We start from the raw sequence: 6,767 nt of genomic DNA, 5'->3' as shown, positions 1-6,767 counted from the left end.
CATGGAGCTGGGGTTGGGGGCTGGGGCAGGAGGGGAGGAAGGGAGGTGGTGGGGACAGGCCTGGACACAAAGAAGGGAAACTAAGCAGCAAGGGGCTCACCCCAGCATTACAAGATGTGGCTGATAACGCTGGTTGGAACTAGCAGCCCCAAATATTAGAAGCCTTCCTCACCTTCCCTGGAGGGGCAGCCAAGGGAAGCAAGTGGAGAAAGGAGGGTGCCTGAGAACGCAAGACAGCCCACGTCTCTGGAGGGGTCACCTCAGCACCTAGGCAGATCCCCTGAATCATCTGAGGGCTGTGGGGAGCACAAGTACAGCTGAGAAGCTCCAATCAAAGAGAGTAGGCAAGCACTCAGGCCCTCAGCCCCTGCCTGCACAGCCCAGAAGTCCTCTGGGTTTAACTTCATGATCTCCTGTTCTCCTTTGTCTGGCAGTAGTCCTCCCAGAAGGCCAGCTCTACTCTGGAACGGGGCTCTGGATCAGCTCTCGTGGGATCCTAAGTACCCAAAGACATCTTAGCAGTAAAGTCAGGCAAGATTTTTGTTAGGTCCTGAGTCAGGAAATTGAGCTGCAAGCCCAGAGAGAAGTAGACAGCAGAAAGTTAGGGCCAAGTTCAGGGTTCTTTCCATAGCATCTAGGAAGAGGCAGGATAGGCTGGGGAGGGAAGAGGTGTAGGTGAGAGGAAGGAGAAGGTCACCCCGACCACTGCTGTGGGAGTGGCCAGTGAAGCTCAGCAGCATCCCAGGGGATCCTGGGAGCTTCTGTCTTTGCTGGGACTTCCTGGGGCTCGGAGCAGGGATATGAGAGAAAGCTCTTCCTAGCTCTCTCCACAAACAGCTGCCTTGTATAACTTGCATAGCTGCACCTGCTCCAGTTTTAACTGCTACACGTAACCTTTGTGTGTTCTGAGAGCTGGGACTGAGCAGGGAGTTCCTGCTTGGAACCCAACATAATCTCTCATCAACCCAACTTCTTACAGCCAACGTCAGGACAGAATCAGAAGACAGGAGACTAGGGGCCTAGTCCCTGCCCTGTGGCCATTTGCAGTGTAACTTTGAGCCAGTCTCTGAGTACAACCCCTAGCCTTTGTTTCTTCATCTATAAAATTGGGGAGAGGGTTCACCAAAGGACCTGCGTGTGCTCTAGAAAGCCCTCAGGAGCAGTGTGTGGCACCTGCCTGGAGACCTGGGAGGAGGAAGCAGCAGAGCCTATGTTCCAGGCCAGCTTAGTCATGGGCATCCCATGGGTTTTCCCAGGTGGCTCAAGAGCAGACCTCCCATAACTCAGAGAAGGCAAGGTGGCTGCGAAGAGAACTTTTGTAGGATCCTCCCCCTTACCTTGGCTGGGAACAAAGGGCGAGGGCCTAGGGGACTCCCAGGGACAGCTGGAAAAGCAGTGGGTGAGGGATGGGAAGGACAGAGGGCTCAGTGAGGACTGGTCTCTGACCACTCTGGGCTCCTTTCTTCATTCACTCCATTCACCTCTATGCTCTGCACATAGCAGGGGAGAGGGTGGTAGCCACCAAGGCACCTATAGAACTTTATAGAGCTTGTTCACATCTGAATCTCATTCGTTCATCATTCTGACCCAATGAGGTACCAACGGTGGTACCCCCATCTCAGAGATGAGGAACCAGAAACTCAGCAAGGTTGAGTTTCACCTTCCTGAAAATTGGGCCAACAATCTGCATCCTGTTCCTATCTCCAAGAGAGCTCAATTCATAGCGCCTCAAAAGGACCAGGTCTGGATGACCACAGGGAACCCAGCCTGTCTCTTCTCACAAACCAACTGGGGGAGGGGAGCTGGAAAGAACAGTGGGAGGGTCCCAGAGCAGACTTCCCTGCCCCAGGCATGTGGGTGGGGAGCAGAGGAGTCAAAATAGTCCTCAGAATCTCTCCAAAAACCATGCCACCATAACCCCTTCCCTCAGAGCCTATTAAGCAGTCAGATGGGGGAGGGTGGGCCACGAAGACTGGGAGCCCCCAGCAGCAGCAGATCACAGCACTGGAGCCGTTAAAAAGTGACTCAACCAGAAAGTGTGTTTAAAGTGACGCCTGCCTGGGCCCCAGAGCTAAACCTCAAAAAGACGAAGTGAGAGAGACAGGCCTGCGGGGGCTGGGCTGGGGCGGGAGGCCTGGCCTGGAGCCGGCCTGGCCAAATAAGGGCAAATGCTCCCAGGCAGGCCAATGGGGAGCAGGCAGCTGCGTCATGGGGCTGTGGCTCCCAGAGAGGAAGGTGAGAGGCCTGGGGCAAAACGAGGTGGGGGGGTAGGGGGAGGAAGCCCAAGCCCTCTGAGAAGGGTTGCAGAGGGGCAGTGAAAGCACAGGAGGTGTTGAAGCCCTTGCCCCCAGAGCCCTCTGTGCTGAGAGACCCACCACCACCACTGGAGCCCCACTTGCAGACTGGGGCCCAAAGGGGCAGAAGGAAGACCCGAACTCCCTCACCCCTGCCCGAGTTAGGGCCCTAGCTCCCATCTGCCCCAGCAGAACTGAAGGAGGCCTTAAGGACAGCAATGTTGTGCAAGGGGAAAGGGCAGAGCCGAAACCCCAGTGCAGCCTTTGCCTGGCCACTGACCTTGGGCAAGTGATGTAACTACCACTCGATTTTCTCATCTGTGAAAGAGGAATAACAGTGCCTCACAGGGTGGCTCTAAGGATCAAATCCATAATGGAGGTGGCCAATTTTGAAGCTGGAAATTGCCATACAGATGTAATAGATTATTACTGTAGAAGCAAGAGTTGGAGGGCAGTTTCTCATGCACAGTCCTGTCTCCCCGGTTGCTGTGAAGGATCCCTTTGCGAGGACACCATGTGGTTCATAATTATGGCTCTGGGGTCTATAATGGGGGAGGGAAGAAGTGGGGGCCAGAGGGAGCCTCCCAATCTAAACTTAGTCCCTCATGCTACAGAAGCAGAGCAGACAGATACCTGCTCTCCTCAGGCTCCCCAGAGATCTATCCACCTCAACCTCCTCATCTCCCCGCCCCATCTTCCCTGGCCAGGCTCAGCCTGACTTCAGACCAGGCCCCACCTTTCCGCCTCAGACTCCACCCCTCATCTCCCTGCTCCCCTGGGGTGCAGGGCTAAGGAAGCGAGTTTACTCAGCTGCCCAGAGAAAGTGCCTCAGCAGCCAGCACAGGATGGGGGTGGCTGCTGCCTCCTCCCCAGGCCTGAGATGGGTCCTTTGCCTCAGGCCTCCCCAGACCACAGGCCCAGGAGGAAGCCTGAGCAATGGCTGCCATCCCTTTCTCTCCGTGTTCTTCTTCTCCCTGTCAAGCATGGACTTGCATTTCCCCCTCTGCCTTCTGCTACTCAAGCCCCCAGGGATGAGGTGACAGTTAAACCCCCACTTCCGGCTAGTGGCCCCAGAGCGTTCACTTCCTTCCAGGTATTTTCCGGGATGGGGGAAGGGTCAAAAGGGTGGTAGTTGTTGGATTTGGGGGAGAAGGAACAAGGATTCCATTCTGGAGAGAAGCTGGGGTCCTCTTACGCTCGCTCTGAAGGTGCTTCTTACCTTCCCTCAAGCTGTCTGTGTAGCATAAGAGCTCAGCTTGGTGGAAGAAGGGGGCACAGGCAGGAAGCAGGTAGGAGCACATAGGAGCTCTCAAAATGGGCCTGCCAGCTCCTTGACTTCTTACAGGGCCAGGCCTCCATCTGCCCAGGGAAGCCCACTGCTGTGGAATGAACCCCCAAGGAAAGCTCCTCGGGGTTCAAGTCATCTGTCCATGACACCACAATGACCGCCTTCCACCCCGAAAGGGAGTGTTGAGAGTGGGGGCAGTGCATAGGCCTAGAGGTTTTCCATCATATCTGTCAGAGGGTCTGTCATCTTCATGTCAGCAGCACAGGGCAGTCTTCTGCACCCTCAGTGCCGGCAGACAGAAAGAAGCATCTTTAGGCAAAAGGTGCTGAGCCAGCACTGTAGGACATACAAAGTCACAGTGACCCCCCTCTTCAGATCAGAGTGACCACTGTCACCAAACTTTCTGGGGCTCAGTTCTGTCACTCATAAAGTGACTCTCCCAGCCCTGGCATTCTATGGTCTGCCTTTACTCTTCCTACAGCCTCAACATTCTGGCCTCACCCTCCCACAGGTAAAGGCCTCTGAGTCCCAAGCCTCGGCAGGCAGCCATGTGCTTTTCTCTTGAATCTAAGCCTTACTGACTCACCCTGCAGCAATTTACATAAATATGGCTGTCTGTTTTCCTAGCTCAGAAGGCTAGAAGAGGGACAGCCACACATGAGCAGCAGAAGTGACAGCTGATGGGCTGACATGAAATCCAGGAGGTAGAAAAATAGTCAGCACCAGAACCATTTCACCACATGACATAAAATGGAGGTTTAGAACAATGGATACAGAAATAGAGGTTTAGAACAATGACTTTGAAACAAGTAGAAGTTAAACTAAATTCAGAATCTTATGTCCAAATAGCAAGGAAGTATATAATACACAAATTTTACCAGACAAATGAGAGACCAACCTTGGTGTTTGAAGGAGTGTTTCATTTTGGTATATTTATGTACTAGGGATGTCTACTGCCCAACAATGCTAGAGGAATGAAAGTCTTGCCACACACCAGGAATTTATCTAGAGGTGGACAACACTGGGTATTAATGACAATCCCTCACATATACTTGGTAATTTACAGCTCTCAAATCGCTTTTATCTGTTGTTGTTAGGTGCCATTGAGTTGGTTCTGACTCATAGCAACCCTATGTACAATAGAATGAAACACTGCCCAGTCCTGCACCATCCTCCCAATCATTGCTGTTTGAGCCCATTGTTGCAGATAGTGTCAATTCATCTCGTTGAGAGTCTTCCTCTTTTTCGCTGACCCTCTACTTTACCAAGCACGATGCCTCCTGATAACACGTTGGAAGTATGGGAGATGAAGTCTCGCCATCCTCACTTCTAAGGAACGTTCTGGCTGTACTTCTTCCAAGCAGCAGACAAGAAATCAAAGATTGCATCTGGCAAATCTGCTGCAAAAGACCTCTTTAAACTGTTATAAAGCAAAGATGTCACCTTGAAGACTAAGGTGCTTTTATCTAAATTAATGTATTTGATTTTCACAACTACCCTAAGGCAAGGACCAGCAGCTGCATTTGTAAGCAAACTTTTTATTTGAAGTATAACATACGAACAGAAAAGTGAACAAATTATAAGTGTATAACTCAGTGTATTTTCAGAAAGTGAGCCAACCCATGTAACCAGATCAGGAAACAGAATGTAATCAGCACCTTAGGTCCCTTCATGCCCTCTTTCACCCCCATCCTTCACCTGGGTAACCATGGACCTGACATTTAATACCGTAGCTTTCTAAATTGCATTCTACAGAGAGGGAACTTAGAACTAAGGTAACTTGGAAATCACGGGGCTAGTGAGTGATGGAGGCAGGGACTCTGCCCCTAAATACATGTGTTTTTTATCATGCACAAAAGTAGAGTGTCAATGTGCCAGTGGGATATGAAGATGCCACAACCAGGCTGCAGATGGAAAGGGTAAGGGGGAGCAGGGGTGGGAGAGGGAGGGGAGAAAAAAGCAGATGAAGAGGTTGGGAGCTGGGGGCACATGCAAGTGGGTGCCAAAGAGCTGCTGGAGTGGAATGGAAGATGCAGCCAGGTAGAAACTAGAGAAGGGCTGGATCAGTTTCCCAAACTTCTACACAGGGATCCTTGAGTGAATCTCAAGGATCTCCTCCCCGGGCCACTTACGTTCGCTGCCTCCCTTTCTTAAGCTAATTTTAGACTTGGAGGCTAGAGATATAGGTGGTGGGAGTGGAGTGGTTGGTGGGGCTCACAAAGTGTAGAGACATGTAACTTTCACTCAACAGTAAGCTCATGGTTGTGTTTTATGTTTTCTGGTTTATGGGTGCCTAAAGGGAACAACCCTGCTGCAGTTGGGGTAACTGTCAGGAACAGTTCAGCAGCCCTCCACAGGGTATGGGCATGTATTCCTTGAGCTAGGGCTACTTAACTGTGGCCAAATCACTTTAACTCTTTGAGCCTCAGTCTCTTCATCACTAAATAAGGATGGTAACTATGACACAGAGGTTTTTTGAGGATCACATGAGATAATGGATATGAAAGGTCCTTTGTCAACTGTAAAATGCTATTTAAATGAAAGGCATTACTGATAAACATTAACCGGGCTTCCAAAGTAAATTAATTAGTCTGTTCCTGAGCATTACCTGTCACACATGTACACACAGATCAGGTGTCTGGGAGGGGGCTTAGGAGGGAGCAGCAGATTGTAGACAAGACTGAGAGGAAAAAGGTAGTGGCCACACCAAGAAGAACAAGACCTCAGTCCCCAAACCTGGTGAACTCAAGATGTACCTGCGTTAGCCCATCTTCACTGTTCTTGGGGAAACTGCTCCCCAATGTCATGGATTGGATTGTGTCCTCCCAAAATATGTGTCAATTTGGCTAGGCCATGATTCCCAGTATTGTGTGGTTGTCCTCCATGTTGTTATCTGATGTAATTGTCCCATGTGGTGTAAATCTTAATCTCTGCCTGTGGTTAATGAAGCAAGATTAAGTTATGTTACAGAGGATTGGGATGGGATGCAACACCCTTACGCAGGTCACAGTTCTGATGTAACAGGAGTTTTCTCTGGGGTGTAGCCTGCACCACCTTTTATCTTGTAAGAGATTAAAGAAGAGAGAAGCCAGCAGGAGGTGGGGGTGTGGTGGGGAAGGGGCTCCTACCACCAAGAAAGAAGAGCTGGGGGCAGAGCATGTCCTTTGGACCTGGGGTCCCTGCAC

This window comes from Elephas maximus, chromosome 19 (genome assembly GCF_024166365.1).
Source record: "Elephas maximus indicus isolate mEleMax1 chromosome 19, mEleMax1 primary haplotype, whole genome shotgun sequence".
NCBI classification, from domain to species: Eukaryota; Metazoa; Chordata; class Mammalia; order Proboscidea; family Elephantidae; genus Elephas; species Elephas maximus.
Note: the sequence above shows the minus strand (reverse complement) of the source record.